Source organism: Betta splendens, chromosome 11 (assembly GCF_900634795.4).
Source record: "Betta splendens chromosome 11, fBetSpl5.4, whole genome shotgun sequence".
NCBI lineage: Eukaryota > Metazoa > Chordata > Actinopteri > Anabantiformes > Osphronemidae > Betta > Betta splendens.
The window spans coordinates 2230081-2250132 of NC_040891.2; the positions used below are offsets into that span (position 1 = coordinate 2230081).

General features: G+C 45.2%; 1 long non-coding RNA gene across 1 annotated transcript; it reads right to left on the reverse strand.

Moving 5' to 3' along the window:
• Positions 1-11505: 11505 nt before the first annotated feature.
• LOC129604808 (uncharacterized) lies at positions 11506-17499 on the reverse strand. The gene is made up of 2 exons (XR_008696057.1): positions 16930-17499; positions 11506-16607 (listed from the first exon to the last, which is right to left on the reverse strand). It is a non-coding gene; the product is annotated as an uncharacterized LOC129604808 (long non-coding RNA).
• Positions 17500-20052: the final 2553 nt, after the last annotated feature.

A 20052-nucleotide genomic window follows, 5' to 3' on the forward strand; every position in this document is an offset into this window, starting at 1 on the left:
CCACTGACGCAACAAAACCAGTGCCAACTTAGACAGATCTTGTCGCTCCAAGTGAGTGGGTTTGACCCCCCGGTGCCAATAGGGGAGGAATTCGTTCAGGACAGGGTCATTCTCCTGCAAAGAACAGATATCGGAAGGTGAGTGAGAGGGGAGATCACATACCAGAGCCTGGCTAGCTGATACGCCTGCAACAGGAAGAAGACTCCCTTGCAGCTCAGGTAGTACCAATGTGCTAGGTAGGACGGTGGAAAGGATCTCTGTCTTTGTGGTGTATTGCCTCGAGAGGGCATCTGCATTCCTGTTAGCACGCCCTGACCGGTACTTTATGTCAAAATCAAAGGCTGCTAACTGGGCTGCCCAACGCTGTTCAGTGGCTCCCACCTTAGCTGTCTGAAGGTAACTCAAAGGGTTATTGTCCGTGTACACGGTGCATTTGTGATCCAACAGGTATTCCCGGAACTTCTCAGTCATCGCCCACTTGAGTGCAAGAAATTCCAATTTCATGGAACTGTAATTATCCATGTTGCGCTCAGTGGGTCGAAGGCCTCTACTGGCGTATGCTACAGGTTTCACACGATCATCGGTCTCTTGAGAGAGAACAGCCAAGTATAGCAGAACAGACTGACCTTGTTGATCCCCAAACATCCTCTGCATTAATCGCTGGAATGTACCAGGGGCATTACACAACCCAAAAGGCATTCGGTTGAACTCAAACAGCCCAAAGGGGGTACAAAATGCCATTTTAGGACGATCTTGTTCCGTCACTGGCACCTGATGGTAGCCACTGGCTAGGTCTAAAGTAGAAAACCAGCAGGCCCCTGATAACGCGTCTAAGGTCTCCTCAATCCGAGGGAGGGGGAAAGCATCCTTCCGTGTTTTGCTGTTAAGAAGGCGGTAATCCACGCACAAGCGGAGACCAACATCCTTCTTGCGTACCAACACCAGCGGGGAGGCAAATGGGCTACTGCTTTCTCGGATTACCTGAGACTCCAGGAGTTCATTGATATGCGCCTTCACTGTCTCATACTCTGATGGAGGGATTAGCAAACACCGAATCGTACTTTTGCAACAGGGATTTTACCGTCCCCCGATCTGACTCGTCCAAGACAGGGAGGTCCAGCAACCTAATCCTCTCGAACAGGGACGGGACAGCTTTCTGCGCACTAACAGTCGCCACAGTGGCCCTGTCCTCTGTCACCCCCATCGGAAGGCTAATAACCTGAGCCTCACTCAGACTACCAAGCCCAATCTGAGGATACAAGTGGACTGCAGTGGTCCCTACATTCACCACTGGCACATACGCTGTACCACGAACAACTCTTACTACGCATGGGGACACCAGCAGGCCAGCTGGTAAGCCACTCTCAGCGGGTTCCAGCAGCGCAGTTCCTTGGGCCAACTGCTCAGGGCATGTAGCTGCCACCAGTTTTAAAGTGCCACCCGGCACACGCACCACCCACTTACCTCGAACTCGCACAGGTCTGCCAACTACAGGGGGAGAGTGGTCATCACACAGGCTATGACACTGTTGTAGAGCATCAAGGACAGGTTGCGGCTCCTTTAGCACTGCCAATGACTCAAAGAGAGAGGGACCAAGTGAACCGAAGAGCTCCTGGTAACAACGTTTTATGATGTTCATTCCCAGAACCCCCAGAGTGGAGGGCACAGGACCAGGGGGGTCCTTTACTACCAAAATCAATCAAAATCAAAGTCAAGACCTTCCCACACAGTGTGACATCCAGTTCAAGGTAGCCTATGTATGGGATTGCCAGGCCATTCGCTGCCCTCAGCTCAAGCCAATTACAAGAGCAGAGGCGGTCTGGACCCCACGAGGCAAATTTCTCCAAAAACACACTCTCTGGAATAGTAGACACCATGGACACCAGTGTCCACCAGACAGGAGACAGTCACTCCTCCAATCTGAACATCCATGTATGGACAAGAACTGACCAAGTCACACCCTACGCCTAACGAGGAGCCTGAAGGCCACCCACCTGAATTGCGGCTCAACAACTCAGTGGGTTCTAGTTTTCCGCCTGACGTCCGGGTTGGGCCTGGCTCCTGTCAATTAAACTCGAGCTAGTGGCTACAGGTGGACACGGTGGAGGGTAAACTCGCTCATTAGCACAATCCCTCGCAAAGTGCCCAGGCCGCTGGCACCGCCGACAAATTACCAGGCCAGCCTGCACGTTCTTATGTTGTTGCCGTGGGGCCTGCAGCAGCGCCACAGTCTGAGTGAGCTGATTTAACTGCTCCTGTTGGAGCTTCATCAAATTCAGTACTTCCCCCAAGGTCGGCTCCGGTGAGCGAGCCAATACCCCAGCAGGAACATCGCTTTGCATGCTACAATGCAGGCCATAGGCCGAGGGTACAGATGCACTGCGAGCCCGCGTCGACGAACCCTCCCTTTCACATCTCATAGGGTCTACCCGAAGCTCCAGCAAAGAAATATTAGGGTTTTGACAACCTCTTGCCTAAGTGTACGGCGAAGGGAACCATCTAGAACGTGCTCAATAAATTGGTCTCGAAGCAGCACCTCAGAATTAGGCACCCCGTCGGGAGCCTGTTTTTTGACTTGCGCCATCAACGCCATGAGAGCAAGAGAAAACTCTTGCAAGGTCTCACCAGAGAAGAAACGCTGCTGCAAGGCAATATAGGACTGAGTACAGCCATACAGTTCTTTTAAAATAGCAAGAACCTGCACTGGATCCCCCCGTACAGAACTAGAGTGAAACTTAATTTCCTCCCTGGCTTCCCCGTCTAAGTGATCGAAAATGAAGAGAGCCCGGTCAGCAACTGATAAGTGTCGAGCACGCATGCACGCTTCAACCTCATCGATCCACTCGGCCACCCCGACCTACCGCTGAACGTAGGGCACTTACGGTCCCTAGGAATGATGACCAGCCGCTCCGTTATAGCGGAAGCCGTAGATGAACTGCCAGAGGTAACGAACGAGGGAGAAGCAGCCCCACTGGCACTTGTACCTGCAGCATTCTCTTGCCGTAGACGTTCATTATCAGCTTTTAGCTGTAGGATCAAGTCCTTTAACTGCTGCACCTCCTCCGCCATGTAGAGCCAGGGAAACTAGATAGGAAATAAGAACTCGCACCAACAAGTTAGTAAAAAAAAAAAAAGGTTTTAACGCCGCCGCTGCTGCCGCCACTCTATTCAACACTAAAATTTGCTATATGCAAAGTTAAAACATAAAAAACAAATTCTAAAAACAAAAATCCAACCCTTTCAACTGGTGATCCTGCCATCTACTCCAAAAAGGTGACAGGGCGGTGTAGGCCCGTTCGAAAGAGAAGATCACCAGGGGTCAGAAAATTTCACCATCTCACCATGCATGAGAGAAAAACAAATAAAACAAACAAGTACAAAACCAGAAAACAATGCTTTGGAAAAAAATAAAGAAAATAACTAAATAAACCAAAATACCAATAGCACTGTTAAAACCACGATAAAATAAGAGTGGCCCAAATGTAAAAAACAGCAGGAGTCAAAGTTATTAAAACCCGCAAAGCCGCATAGACACAGTTGTGCGGGAGCAGCAGTTGAAATTGTTAAAACCAAGAAGCCGCATTGACACCGTCGAGCGGCAGCAGTAGTTGACATTAAAACAAAGAAGCCGCATTGACACCGTCGAGCGGCAGCAGCAGTTGAGATTAAAACAAAGAAGCCGCATTGACACCGTTGAGCGGCAGCAGCGACGACACTGAGGAGGTCGAATCGGCTGACCACAATATGCTGTGATCAGCACTCAGCCCAATCCACTCCGTCCTCCTTGCAGCCAACAAGCGCCAGCGATTGTGCGTCACCCTAACCTGCTGGCACTTTAAAAAGATATAACACAGTGAAGACGGGCCAAAAGCAGCTGAGGGACTAAAAGCTGATGTGCACTTACCGCGACACCAACTGCTGTCAGTCCCACCTCACTCGATCAACGGTCCAGGTAAGAGCCAGTTCTAAAACACAATCGCTCATAAGTGCTGCACATAAAAGGCGGCTCACACACACACACACACACACACACACACACACACACACACACACACACACACACACACACACACACACACACACACACACATACGCCTCACTGCTACGTGCGTTGTAAGTGGCAAGACAGGACCGGCGCTTAGACGCACCTGCATTTAGCCAGGCTCTCACCACACCCCTATCACCTACACCAATCGTCTCTGTCTGTCACTCAGGTGAGTGGACGAGGAGGACCGTCACATATGGAAACACTTCCAATTGAATTGATTGTAGTCTCAGCCCTCGTACTGTTGAGCAAACTCTATTTCTTCTTACCTTATATGCATTGCCAGTTTAAACCCACCTCAAAAGCAGTTCATGTTAATAAAAAAGGAGAAATATGCTCTACATATACATATGCTTCAGCATCAGTGATCCTAGAGGTGCTTGGCTATAAGAGCAACCATGGGAGCCATGAGAAACAATACCCACCATGGAAACGAAGGTTGGAGGCAAAAATCAAGGCAGCTCGGAGGGAAGTGAGCCAAATGATGAGGCCCATAGAGGTGCAATGAAGAGACCAATGTCCAAGAAGTACAGCCAGATGCCCATACCTGAAGCACTCGAAACTGCCAAGCAAAGACTACAAGCCTTGGCCAGCCGCCTAAAGAGATACACCAGAGACAACGAAGCCAGACAAATACACCGGCTGTTCGCAACTGTTGGAAAAATAATGCATTTAATCATAAACATATTTTGCTGAAGCCTCTTTAGCTGTGCTATAGCTTTGAAGTTTCCTCCCTTCTGCTCTGCAAGAAATAGGGAGTACCGGTGTAACATCCTTATCTGATGAGCGAGAGGGAGAGGAAGTTGCCTTTGCTGTAAACTGCTCACTCCTTGCAAGTAAAGTCCTGAAGAAGGTCCCAACTGATTGTGTCTGCTTTCTTTAAGATTTACAAAGGGAACTAACAATTTCCCTAACAGCAACATAACCTGTGAAAGTGTACTCTCAATGGCAGGGTAATAACAGCAGAGCAGACCCACCAAGGCTGGAAACCAAACAGTACTGGAAAGGTATATGGGAAAGAGAGGCGTCACACAACAGTGATGCACAGTGGCTGGTGGATCTGAGGGAAGACCACAGCAACCTCCCTGAACAGAATCCAGTGACTATCACAGTGGCAGACATCCAACAAAGAGTCTCAGGTATGAAAAGCTGGACAGCACCCGGCCCTGACATGATCCATGCCTACTGGCTAAAGAAGCTCACTGCAATCCATGAGCGCCTGGCAGCACAAATGAACCAGCTGCTAAGGGATGGGACTCCCCTGAATCGCTAACCAAAGGGCGAACAATCCTGATAATGAAGGATCCCTCAAAGGGTACAGTCCCATCCAACTACCGGCCAATAACCTGCCTCTCCACAACATGGAAGCTCATGTCAGGCATCATTGCAGCTAAGATAAGTGGGCACATGGGTCAATACATGAGCGAAGCACAGAAGGGCATTGGTTAGGATACCAGAGGAGCCAAACACCAACTCCTGGTTGACAGAACAGTCACCCAAGACTGCAGAGTGCGACACACCAACCTGTGCACAGCCTGGATCGACTACAAGAAAGCCTATGACTCAATGCCAAGGAGACGCACTGTCCCCACTGCTGTTCTGCATAGGTCTGAACCCCCTCAGCCAAATAATAAACAAGACTGGCTATGGATACCGACTCCGGAACGGGGCCACCATAAGTCACCTCCTCTACATGGATGACATTAAGCTGTACGCCAAGAGTGAGCGAGACATTGACTCGCTGATCCACACCACCAGGATCTACAGCTCAGACATCGGGATGTCATTCAGACTCGAGAAATGTGGGAGGATGGTGACAAAGAGAGGCAAGGTTATCCACACAGAAGGGGTCTTCACTCCCAGAAGGAACAATAGCAGACATTGAGGACAGTTACAAGTACCTTGGAATACCACGGGCGAATGGCAACCTTGAACAGGCAACAAGGAAAGCGACAACAGCCAAATACCTCCAACGAGTAAGGCAAGTCCTAAGAAGCCAGCTCAATGGCAAGAACAAATCCCGGACAATAAACAGCTACGCCCTGCCAGTGATCAGATACCCAGCAGGAATAATAAGGTGGCCAAAGAAAGAGATACAGACCACAGATGTTAAGACACGAAAGCTCCTCACCATGCATGGAGGGTCTCCACCCAAATCCAGCACCCTGAGACTGTACGCTAAGGAAGGAGGCAGAGGAGCGTGAGAGCCACTATCCGGGATGAAACATGTGAGCCCATAGCAAGTAATCCGCCAGTCTGTGTTGGAGGAGAAATGACTAATATTTTCTCTGCATATAAATAACATTGTTTTGGTCAACCCTGTGTAATAAAAACAAAAGAGATTCTTTGGTATATATACTATCATGTATATATATCACCCTGAGACTGTACGCTAGCCGCAAGGAAGGAGGCCGAGGACTAGTGAGCGTGAGAGCCACTATCCAAGATGAAACATCCAAGATCCATAAGTACATCAAGGATAAGGCCCAGACAGATGACGTGCTGAGTGAATGTCTCAGGCAGTGGAGAACAGAGGATGAGATGCTGGATGAGGGACCATCATGGGAGGACAAGCCCTTGTGCGGGATGTACCACCGGAACATAACTGAAGTGGCTGATCTCAACAAATCCTACCAATGGCTTGAAAGGGCTGGGCTAAAGGACAGCACAGAGGCACTCATCCTGGCTGCACAGGAGCAGGCCCTGAGCACCAGAGCCATAGAGGCCCAGATCTACCACACCAGACAAGACCCAAGGTGTAGACTGAGACCCCTGAGACGGTCCAGCACATAACTGCAGGGTGTAAGATGCTGGCAGGAAAAGCATACATGGAACGCCATAACCAAGTGGCTGGCATAGTATACAGGAACATCTGCGCGGAGTATGGACTGGAAACCCCAAGGTCAAAGTGGGAAACAACTCCCAAGGTGGTAGAGAACGAGCGAGCCAAGATCCTGTGGGACTTCCAGATCCAGACTGACAGAATGGTAATGGCGAACCAACCAGACATTGTGGTGGTGGATAAAGAGCAGAGGAAAGCTGTAGTGGTGGATGTGGCAATACCAAGCGATGGCAACATCAGGAAAAAGGAACATGAGAAACTAGAAAAATACCAAGGGCTCAGAGAAGAACTGGAGAAGGCTTGGAAGGTGAAGGCCACAGTGGTGCCTGTGGTGATCGGAGCACTGGGGGCAGTGACCCCCAAATTGGAGGAATGGCTACAACAGATCCCTGGAATAACATCCGACATCTCAGTCCAGAAAAGTGCAGTCCTAAGAACAGCAAGGATACTGCGCAGAACCCTCAAGCTCCCTGGCCTCTGGTAGAGGACCCGAGCTTGGAAAGTGGATGAGACCACCCGCGGAGGGTGAGAATAGGGTGTGTGTGTGTTTGTGTGTTTGTGTATTTGTGTGTGTGTGTGTGTGTGTGTGTGTGTGTGTGTGTGTGTGTGTGTGTGTGTGTGTGTGTGTGTGTGTGTGTGTGTGTGTGTGTATGGATGGATGGATGGATGAACAGATTGATCCCACAGCAGCAAAATTGACCTGCTGAAACAGCCACAAGAAGACAGCAAAGAAATTGTGCAGCATAAAATAATAATTTTGCTGATCTGCTGTGACCTCATTAGCTGTGCTACGGCTTTGACATTTTCTCCCTTCTGCTCCACAAGAAATAGGTGTAGCATTCTTATCTGATGAGCCCAATGCTTGCTTTGTGCAGGAAATATTTCCCACGTACTGTGACTATGCACCTCCTGAATGCAATACATATTTTGAGCTGAATCCTTGTCTTCTCTTCAGTGAGAGGAAGTTGCCTTTGCTGTAAACTGCTCACTCCTTGCAAGTAAAATCCTGAAGAAGGTCTCAACTGATTGTGTCTGCTTTATTTAAGATTTACAAAGAGAAATAACGATTTCCTTAACATAGGTACATATTTACAGCACAGGCATGGACTGTACTTGTGCAGAATTAGATGAAGCATGAAGCATGTAACGTGAAAGAAACATATGATATTATATATAAATGTACCTGTCCACTGGCTAATACATCACAAAAGCATGTGGAGGCAGTGACCTCAAAGCTCAAGCATACTTACCTCAGTGGACTGTTGTTCTCTATACAACTACTATTTTTATCAATATCAAAAAGGCACAAAGAAAGCAAAATCACAACAGCATATCAAGCTGAAATTCATTTTGTTGAATTTGCATTTGTAAAGATACAGTTTTTAAAGGTTTGTGTAATGAACCCTTTTTCAATACGAGCTTCAGTGCTTCAAAAAACCCTCATTTGGCCATCACTACAAAGAAAGGGTTCCTTAAAAAGATGCACGTAGGCCAACATGACATATCCCCAGCATGCTATACCTAACAACTAACTAGAGATGATGGGTCAACACCGATGTGGTGGCGCATGCATCAAGGTCATGAAGCGAAATCCCATTTCGGTGCGTGTATCGCGCAGTTTGGCGTTCCTGTATCAGTCTCTGTCTCACGCGCCCAACTGCGTTTATAAGAAAGCGTATGTGTCGGGATGCTTCTGCCAAAAGGAATGCCTGAGTGCTGTTCATCATCAAATTAATTTATAATTATGAAGCAACATCAAGAAAAAAAGAAAGGTTTCCACCGTATAGGAAGATAAGGTATCTCTTTTAATTTCCTAGCTGTTTGCGACTGTTCAAATTTCCACTTGATCTATCTGAATTCAGATTAATTTCAAAGTGACTCTTAATTTACAAATCATATTATTTTCTACAGGTTAAATTTCGCATTTGTTCGACAGAACTTTCCTATTTAAACAAAACCTCAGTGTATTGACCCCAGCAGCACTTCTAGACCCCAGATTTAAATCACTCAATGCAATGAGGCCGTCAATAGACTGTGGTCAGACTGTGTATCTGTAGTTGGACACACAAATGATTCCCAGACGGAACCGTCTTTACAGCAGCTGTCTGCCCCCACTTCAGCATTATTTGTTTCTTGTTGTTTGGAAATCATGTACTAAAATGCCATTTTGTTGTTTTTTTAGAAAATCTCATCACTGAAGTGGGCAGACAGACCAAAGGTGCCACAGCTAATTTCATCCATGAGGTGCAGAGGGCAGTATCGCCAGGTCCCAGGATGAGATACTGCGTCAACCAAAAGACAACCTATCCAAACCTCTTTCGGCTGTCCTTACAATTTCTCTGCACTCTAGCCTCATCTGTGCCATGCGAGTGGGTCTTTTCTACAGCTGAAGAAGTTGTATGAAAAAAGTGTAACAGACACAATTTAATTTTCTTTTGTTTTTTTGTAAAAAACAGGCATCCTCATTCACATGTTTTCACAAACATGTGAAAATATGAAATAATACTATATAAAATACAATGTCTTAAATTATATTATTGTATATATTAGGTCATCAAATCAGTGTCAGATTGCCTGTAGGGATTTTTAAGGTCCAGCTGGTGTCAGTATTCAGTGACACAGTATCGGCACAGTATCAATACAGTTTTAGAATGTGTTGAAACGCTTCATGACGCCTCATCTAACCATCACTACAACTTAATCCTCTCCAACTGAGCAAAGGGAACTTAAATACTGACTGTTTAAACCATGCCTATCCCCAAAAAGGGGAAAAAAGAACACAACAGAAAATCATTATCTAAGGCAACAAAACACAAACAAAACAAACACTGTGCCAGTTAACAATAATCAAAACCTAACCATAAATCAAGTTATCAATTACCTAACTTAAATCAATCCATACCTAAGTTAACAATAAAGAAACAAAACCCTTCCAGTGACCAAGCAGTTGGTTTCTGCCTATGATCCAGTACTTAAGATGACTCCACCCTCTTACCTCCTTGTCACACCAGGAAACAGGTAAGTTGCAGATAAGTTGCAGAGGTGTGTGGCTGGAGATCCAGCCATCAAAGTTATTGTAGTGAGCTATTAGTTCGTCAAGGGTGGACAAATGGTCTTGGATGGGAATTATACGAGGAGAATGTGTCAATGTGGATGACTTTGATGTTCCCAAAGTAGATAAGACATGAGAATATGATGGAAGAGCTCATCAGCAGAATAATTCCAGGATGGCAAGTTATGAAGGTAGATGGCCATTCACTCAATCATTTGCTTGCTTTTTCAATTGTTTGCTTGCTCACTCACTTATTCGTTCATAATTATATTATCGTTTTATATCTGGTAGCGACTGCTAAAAGTTGCAAAACAAGCTTGTAACACTCAAGCATCCTTTCCTTTCATTAAAAATCCTGCTAATTTTCACTGTTATCTAAGTGTTTTCTCCGCTAGCGTAGCTCCTAGCTTACTTTCCTGCTATGGCTTCCCCCTTTTCCTCTCCCTCTCGCTCTGTTCGGTGCTCGGTGTGTCTTATGTTTAGCTTATCCTCTGCCTCCTTTAGTGATGGTAATGGTATCTGTAATAGGTGTACGCTAGTTGCAGGGTTGGAGGCGAGGTTGTTAGACTTAGAGTCTCGGCTTCGCACCTTAGAAAACAGGCCAGCTAGCCAGGTCCCTTTAGCTGGTGCGGAGCCTCCTAGCTTAGCTGCTACCAGTCCCCCGGCAGGTCCCAGGCAGCTGGGCAACGACTGGGTCACGGCTCGTAAGAAACGTAGCTTAAGACAGGCGCCCACGGTTCACCACCAACCGCTTCACGTTTCAAACAGATTTTCCCCACTCAGCGACACACCCGCTGAGAAACCCACTCTGATCATTGGTGACTCCATAGTCCGAAACGTGAAGTTAGAGAATCCAGCGGTCATAGTTAGGTGTTTGCCTGGGGCCAGAGCGGGTGTCATTGAGTCTTATCTTAAGCTCCTGTCTAAGGATAAACGTAAGTATGCTAAGATCGTAATACACGCAGGAGCTAATGACGCCCTGTTACGCCAATCGGAAGTCACTAAAACTAACATTGAGTCGGTGTGTCCATTCGCCAAAACAATGTCGGACTCCGTAGTTTTCTCTAGACCCCTCCCCAATGTGACCAGCGATGACATGTATAGCCGGCTGTCATCGCTCCACCGCTGGTTGTCTAGGTGGTGTCCTGCAAACGGTGTGGGCTTTGTGGCTAATTGGAGCACTTTTTGGGGAAAACCTGGGCTGATTAGAATGAGACGGCGTCCATCCCACGTTGAACGGAGCCTCTCTGCTCTCTAGTAACATGGCCATGTTGCTTAGTCTCCCCACTCCGTGACAACTCAGAGTGGAGCCCAGGACGCAGAGTCGCAGTCTTACCCGCCTCTCTGCATGTTCTCTATAGCCGCCACCCACTCTTAGTCTTAGTTATCAAACAGAGACTGTGTCTGCTTCTCGACCACCTAAACTATACAAGTCACAAACAAATCAAAGAGGAGTGACTTACCAGAAATTAATAAACATCAAAACAGTTCCTCTTACAGATCAAAGTAACAGTAAGCTAATAAAGTGTGGTTTATGTGGTGGAAATTTTAGTAGATGAGAGAGAGTTGTCCTTTTGTGCGATTTATTGAAATAATAAAGAAAATAAAAATAATGGGGAAAGCAAATAAAAAGCATGGATGTTGATCGTGCACATCAACAAACCAAAAACCAGCTGGGGAGATCAGTGCACACACCACGAAGGTGTGATGCAAAGAGCCCACGATCCTCAAGTTGCTTCTGCCTTTTAGCTTCTCTGTCCGACTAGGGTGAAATGTCTTTCTAACCCAATCAAATTACATGCACCATCTCCTCCCTGTCGCAGTATGTGTGAAGATTTTTACTTTCTCACACCTGCATTGCTGACGTCCAACTATCTGTGAGAAAGGAGCACAGAGTCTCAACAGACAGAGACACAACTCCCCGACCTTGGGTTTGGGAGCTAGAGTTGAGAGTCTATCAGGCAGAGACAACCATTGAACAATCTAGGTGAAATGTCAAATGCATACAGTAAGACAAAACATAAGATATTAATTGCAGAACATAAGTCATAACTCGTATAATAACTGCATAAAAATGCATAGAAATAAGGAAGACACATAAAAATAAGGAAGAGACAATTTTTCCCATAACACTCCCCCCTTTTGATTACACATTAATCAAACCATAAAGGAATAAAAATTGTCAACATCACATTCTGTAATAATAAAAGATCCTTGCAAATGAAACAATAAGGGTATTAACTCATCAAGATTCAAAATACACCTTCACATAAAATGCAAGTAACTTAGGGACAAAAGGTTGGGAGCTGTTTTTGGTGGGTAGTTATACAAGAATAACTTCTGTATCGGCATGTGAAAAAAATGAGCCCATACCATCGTCAAAGTCATTAAGTGAGTTAGAGTTGGGGTTTTTGAACATAGTGCATTGTGTCATCTCATACGAGAGTGTTGCTGAGGTCGCACGCATGATGAGACCTCTAACCAGTGGGATAACGCAAAAACCAAACAAGAGAATCACAGCCATCTCAATTATAAAGGAAACAGCTGTGGACATGAGAACAGATTTCCATTTTCCAGACATTTCGTCTAGCCAATTCCAAGAGAAAGAACCTATACCAGAGTTAGCTGAGACTCTGAAGGCCGTGTAGCGCCTTCGCCACAATATCATTAGAATCAGTGTTATTCAGGATGTAAGTACAACATGCGTCTCCAAACATAACACAAACGCCTCTTTTCTCTGCTAACAACGTGTCTATGGCCATTCAATTGTAATGTAATAAATACAATTAATGTATGATAGCCATAGGTTTCCGGTGGGGTTCTGTATCATATAATCTTAAGATAGATTTCATGCTTTTGAATCTTTAATTGTACATTTGCATCTAGAATGAATACGAGATCCAGGGATTTAACCAGAATGATGATGCGTTTTGTCTCATAACCTCTGTCATCTGTAGATGAAGGATAAAAACTAATTGTAGCAGTGAATAAGTGATTGTGAGCAAATTAAACACCAAGTCAACTTCAGGATATTTAAACTCAGTGTCGTTGTGAATTATGTGAAATTTTCTCATTCAAAAGTATTGTGTAAAGTTACATAGAAACATCATATGATAAAGACAATAATCAGAGTAACAAAATAAGGTCTAACACAACATGGTTACAATTGATGTCTCGTAACAATCTGCTTCTTCTTATTGAACAGTAGCGTTAGATTGTTTCCAACCTGTGTGTTGAAGTATTGCCAGTTCGTTGGAGTTCTTCAGGTTGTGATCAGCTGATCACAGAGACACTTGGGGTTCGTTATCACCGTCAGGTTTCCTCCCAATGTCGTCTGAGTCACTGTCACTCCCGTGATGTGAAGAGTCTACACGTCGTCCAGCGTCGGCAACTCAAGGCTGCTCGTGTGTGTGTTTTCTCAGGAGCGTGTGTGTAGCTGTTGGTCTGATAGTGTGATTCACCGGCGCAGCTTCAGGCGGCGCTTGGCTCACACCTTTAGCTGAACGGTCAACGCAGCCTCGCCTCAGTGCGTGTGTGAGCACAGCGAGAGTCGTCCTTTTTAGTTCTTTTCGTTAGTGGTGGTTTTCTCCGTAGGATGTAGATGGAGGGTCGTCTGTTGGATCCGGGACCTTCCTGGATGGAGTTGATCCAAGTCGCTCTTTCTGCGATCTTCACAGCCGTGTTGGTCGTCAGAAGGACCTGGAAGGGGCCTCGCCACCGTTTGGAGTTCCAGTGTTTCCTCCTGAACTCCTTAACGATCGCTCAGTCCCCTGGTTGAATGGTGTGATGGCCCTGTCGCCTGTTTTCACCTGTTGGGAAATCTGAATTGTGGGGAAAAAGTGTTTGGGCGGCACGGTTTGTCGTCAGGCCCAAACCAGACTCCATGGCTACAGGTGGAACCATTCGTCAGCCAGAGTCTGCGTTCCTGTGAGGTAGAAAATGTTTAAAGCACAGGGAGATGAGGAAGGAAAGGATAGAGAGAGTTGGAGAGGGAACAAGGATCAGGAGAGGAAACGAGGATCAGGAGAGGGAGGGGTTGTTGGGCAGCGACCTTCGCAGCAGCGTCTGCAGCTGCATGTCGGCAGAAACAAAGTCGTCACTGATGTTGGACAGTTACAAACAGCATTAGCTGTAGGTACTGTAGCAGGACAGCGTCCAGCAAAGCAGAACCTTATCATGATGTAAGATAGGTTTGCAATCAGACTTCAAAAGCTTCTTATGCTTCCACAGAGCGTCTGTGGAGTCTGTGTAGATGGTAACAGACTTTTAGTTAACCAGCTTCAGTCAATAGGATCAACTCTGCAGCCTGAGCAGAGTAGTGTCTTAGCAAAGCACTAGACTTCAAGATGACGTCTTGATAGTAACGTTCAGCATGTTGAGCAAAGTGGTGTTGCTTCTAAGCCATCGGGCTGTAGAAAGATGGGATCTATTCCAAAAGAATCAAAGACACAGTATGAGGACAAAAGAACAGAAGTCGTACAACCTGATTTCTCATCCACTGTTTGAGTGAAAGGTCGCGTAGGGTCAGATCAGGAAGACCCAAAGGAGGAGCCAACTGAAGAGCAAGCATGAGGTCGGTGAACGTTGTTCAGCCTCAGACGTCCACGTGAGACAAGAAGTGGACGATGAAGACGTCTGCATCAGAACCCTGAGTGGGGCCTCAAAGACAGTAAAGTTAGGAATGAAGTTCCTACAATAAGAACAAAGACCTAGAAAAGATATCAGCTGTTTTTACGTGCACGGTTTAGGCAGGTCTCAAATTGCTTTAACTCAGTTGGGTGAGATGGATTTGCCATCAGCTGTAATTACAATGACCCAGAAAATAACCTTTGTCTGAACAAACTGTAATTTAGACAGGCTCTCTTTGTGGCCTGTAGCATCCAATGTTTTAGTAGCTTAGTGGTGTCTGCAGTAACACCATCTATGGCTTCCTTTAAGAGGGTGTTGTTGTTTACATGGTTTGTGGTCAGATTTAGGTGTGATGACCACTGGTTCACATCCTCTGATCAAACCTACATCATGTCTGTGTGTGAGTCACAGGGAAGCAGGGCTTCCTGTAAGGCTGAGTGTTGGCTCAGAGCGTCCTCTGAAAAATAAACATAAAAACATGTAGTGTGTCATTAGAATGTGGAGGTTCACTGTTTGTTGTGCATGACAGGCAGAATAAAAAAAAAGTTTTCTAAAGTATGCAAAGTAGGTGAATACATCACATGGGGTCAGAAGTTGTTCACCAGTCTCCACCCCGTTGACATCTGTTCACGAAAGGACCCACGTCCTGCATCTGTCTCCATCATGTTTTCACAGAGGGACGTGTGGAACTGTAGAATAAAAATAAAAATCTTTTTGTTCGTTAGTAAAAGAAATCGCAAGCGCAGACCTGTGTTCATCCCAAAAGAGGGAAGTTGAGGTCAGTTTGTGTGTGTGTGTGTGAAATCATAAACAAGCTGTGATGCAGCCTGTGTGAGGGCCTCAGTTACAGCCCCCCCTCAGGCAGGCAATGATAAGAGCACAGCTGAGCTGAAGTTAACACCAACAAAAGAGGGATTATTTAGAATGTCTGTAGATGTAACCTGCACTCCGTCTGGAGTGGAAATCAATCAAATATGTAAACTACATGAGATCTCTTCCTAAAAATTTAACTGGGCACAAGTTTGAAAGCAAAGATGAATGTTAAGGTGTCTTTCTGTCAGATGTTGCACAAGACAATGAAACAGTAAGTTTTTCTTTAATAGTCTGGTACATACAGTAATTATTATTACTTCTCTCTAATAGTCATCTTCCCTTTAATAGTCATTAATAGTCTGTTTCAGTCTCAGTCTTCCTATAGTCTGTTTTTTTGTTTTTTTCTACAGTCTGTTTTTTTGTTTTTCTACAGTCTGGCCAGACAAACCTATATTGTGCACAAGTATTTTTAGAAACATGAAGGATTTTATTACTGAATTTGTTGCAAGTTAAAATAGTTTGAACCCATCAGACTGTAAAGTCATGCAGCAGTTGTCATTTAGCTGTTTGTCATAATTTGAAAATCACTCTGTGGGATTTTTTTTTTTTGAGCAAAAAGAGATTCTTCATTGCGAGCAGATAAGCATGAACATGAATTTGAGCGTGTATCAGCTGTAAGCGTGTTTCTTCATTGCGTGTATGAATGTGTGTGTGTGTTTGCGGTACCGTCTTCTACGTCACGTGAAAAGGAACCGTCACCTTCCTCCTTCCCCAACCATCAGTCTGATGTGAGCGCCAGTGGGTGAAGCCTTTCGATGGGACAGTTGTTCCTCGATGACAGACCTTTCCTGGATCCTCAGATGCAGCTCTATTGGGCCGATCACATCTGAAGCCTCTCCTGTTGTTTTAACCAGTGTCCGTGTCAGAGCACGTCTTCTCTGCTGTTGCTCTGTCCTTGTTTTCCTTTGCTGATTGTCATAAGCAGGTGTCTGTGTCAGACACACACGCTTGTAGTAGCTGGTTCATCTGATGAGCCCAGAACGTGACGGCTGCAGACGTTGTGAGAGTCGCTGAGGCGTCCATGCTGTGGTCTGTGTCCTCCAGCTGCTGTGGTGTCAGAGCTTCCACCCTGTTCTGGTTGTTGGTCGGCGCTTCTTCTCCTTCGGTTCTTCTGCTGATGGTGGGAAAGGAGTCCAGATCCGGATTTACCCTCATCGCGCTCAGTTCTGCATTAGGACAAAGAGCAGAAACAATGGGAGCATTTGCTCTTGGCATGATATGTGTGTGTGTGGTGTGTGTGTGGCAGAGTGCAAACAATTCTTCCCCAGAGTTGTTATCTCCTTTTTTCCTGTTACTCTCATCTCTCTTTTGTTTCTTTTAGGGCTTTAGTTTTGATAGTTTTGCTTTTTCAAGTATTTTCTTTTGTCTCTAATTTTTCTTTTAAGGTGCGTATGTCCTTACACAAAGCGATTCTCCTTTTGAACCCATAACCAGTTTCCCACTCATGGAAACATGAAACGCACTAATAACCATATTTACTTTAATTACGTTTAGTTTTGTACGGTTTCTGTCTGGTGGTGAAGACTCAAATTGCCCCGAACCCGTCTTTCAGAGTCCGGCGGTTTCCTGCCTTAGATTTTTTTGTGTGTTCCGGCCGGAACCTTCCCAAAATGCCTTTTTATCGGACGTCTCCGTAAAAAGGGAACCAACCTGATCTGGCGACAGATCCTTTCACGAAGTATTTTCTCAACGTTAGGCCCCTCTAGGCCCGGGTCCCTCGTATCTTGAAAATACTTCACTCTGCAAACGCGCTCCCTCTTTCAGAAGCCGTCTTTTATACTCAGTCCCCCACATGTGGACCACGCAGAGATCAAAAATAACATGTCTGTATCCTCAGTACAGACGGAAGCTCGGTTCCACGAGCCAACCCTTAGCAACCGACGTCTCACCACCCAGAGCAGACTTTCACCTAATTAAGAACATGTATTATTGGGATTTTTTTTTTCTTTTTTCTCGATCTAATTAATTTTCCTAATCAAATTTAGTGTTTCAACCAAATAGAATATTTCTTTTCTTTTTTTTTTTCTTTTTTTTCAACCAATTGAAATGTTTCAGCTAAATTAAAAAAAAAGTTCCAATCTTTTTGTTTTTCCCAAATCAAAGGAATCTCTCTCACCGAGCCGAGCCAAATTAGGATTTGAGTTTGAATCTGAGTTCGTGGATCTCGTCAGAGGCGATCCAGACGGGTGAGCAGTCCTCCCAGCTCTGAATGTCTGTAGAGGTTTGGAGGCTGAGCGACCCTAGTCCTCAGGACTATCGTCCCTGGTCACACCGTCCAGACGACCTGCCGCGGGATCCTGCCGACAACGCCAATTTCTGTGGTGGAAATTTTCCATAAAGAAGTAGATGAGAGAGAGTTGTCCTTTTGTGCGATTTATTGAAATAATAAAGAAAATAAAAATAATGGGGAAAGCAAATAAAAAGCATGGATGTTGATCGTGCACATCAACAAACCAAAAACCAGCTGGGGAGATCAGTGCACACACCACGGAGGTGTGATGCAAAGAGCCCACGATCCTCAAGTTGCTTCTGCCTTTTAGCTTCTCTGTCCGACTAGGGTGGAATGTCTTTCTAACCCAATCAAATTACATGCACCATCTCCTCCCTGTCGCAGTGTGTGTGAAGATTTTTACTTTCTCACACCTGCATTGCTGACGTCCAACTATCTGTGAGAAAGGAGCACAGAGTCTCAACAGACAGAGACACAACTCCCCGACCTTGGGTTTGGGAGCTAGAGTTGAGAGTCTATCAGGCAGAGACAACCATTGAACAATCTAGGTGAAATGTCAAATGCATACAGTAAGACAAAACATAAGATATTAATTGCAGAACATAAGTCATAACTCGTATAATAACTGCATAGAAATGCATAGAAATAAGGAAGACACATAAAAATAAGGAAGAGACAATTTTTCCCATAACAGTTTATTAAATATCAGATCTCTCTCATCTAAATCCTTGTTAATAAATGACTTGATAAGTGACCATCACATAGATCTGTTCTGTCTCACTGAAACCTGGCTGCAGCAGGATGAATATGTTACTTTAAATGAGTCGACTCCAATGAGTCACATCAACTATCATGTTCCAAGAAGTACAGGTAGAGGTGGAGGAGTAGCAGCCATTTATAAATCAGATTTATTAATTACTCCTAATCCTAAACATAGTTATAACTCATTTGAGAGCCTCACTCTGAGCCTTTCTCACCCAAACTCTAAAACTCAGAAGCCAGTTGTGTTTTGTCCTCCTGCTCCATATTCAGAGTTCTTAACAGAATTCTCTGAATTCTTATCTGACTTAGTTCTTAGCACAGATAAAGTCATTGTAGTGGGAGACTTTAACATTCATGTAGATGTTGACAGCAACTGTCTCAGCACTGCTTCTAACTCCTTAATAGACACTATTAGTTTTACACAGCAGGTAAATAAACCCACTCTTCGTTTTAACCACACCCTAGATCTTGTCCTGACATATGGGGTTGAAATTGATAATTTAATAGTTCTTCCCCAAAACCCTCTGTTATCTGACCATTTCTTATTAACTTTTGAATTTAGCATAATTGACCTTACAATAGCTGGAAAGAAATGTTACTATAGCAGATGTTTATCTGACAACGCTGTTGCCAGATTCAAGCAGATGATTCCATCATCTTTTACCTCAATGTCTTGTAGATACACAGAGAACAGTCACCTTAATCCTTATGAACATGTTGACTGTCTTGTGGATGATGCTGCAGCTTCTCTACGTACAATGTTAGACACAGTGGCTCCTCTGAAGAAGAAGACAGTGAATCAGAGGAGGATAGCTCCGTGGTATAACTCAGATCCGCAGCCTAAAGCACAGGACCAGACAACTAGAAAGACAGTGGTGTTTCAACAAAATAAATGTAAACTGCATTGCATGGAAGGACAGTCTAATAAAATATAAAAAAGCACTTTGTGCTGCTAGAAAAACATATTATTCCTCCCTAATTGAGGAAAACAAAAACAACACCACCGGTTTCTTTCTTTCTCTTCAAACCCGGTATTTAAGATCCTCTTCCTCCAGCACTCAGTTGCCAGATTGTCGAGTCTTAGTACCACATTCCAGCCTTCTCGTATAGTCATCTTGTTTTCTGATCACGTCCGTCATTGACCTCTGATTCCTGCCTGTTCCACGTCTGTACCTTCGCCTTAGATCCAGTGGTAATATTCTGACCGTCTGACCTCGAGTTTTCGCCTAGCCCTAATCTGTACCTCTGCCGAGCTAACCTGTGTACCGAACCCCTGTATGTTTCCCGGACCTGATCCTGCCTGAATTTTTTGTGCCTTTAAACTGAGCCTTCACGTGTATGACCTGGATCGCCTGACTACGTTTTGAGCAATAAACGCTGTTTGTTAACCACACACCTTGTCCGCACTGTGCATGTGTGTCCGACATCTGCCGAAGCCTGACAGAACAATCTGGCCAGACTTGGACCCAGCCAGTGCCCAGCCTTCACCCAGGTCAGTTACCGTTTCGCTTTTCCTTTTTTCTGTTTGGTTCCGTGTACGAATCGCTCACCGGAGTAATGGATTTTTTTTTGCCCGAGTTTACCGGAGGATATCCGTGGAGATCTCCAGAGACTAGCGA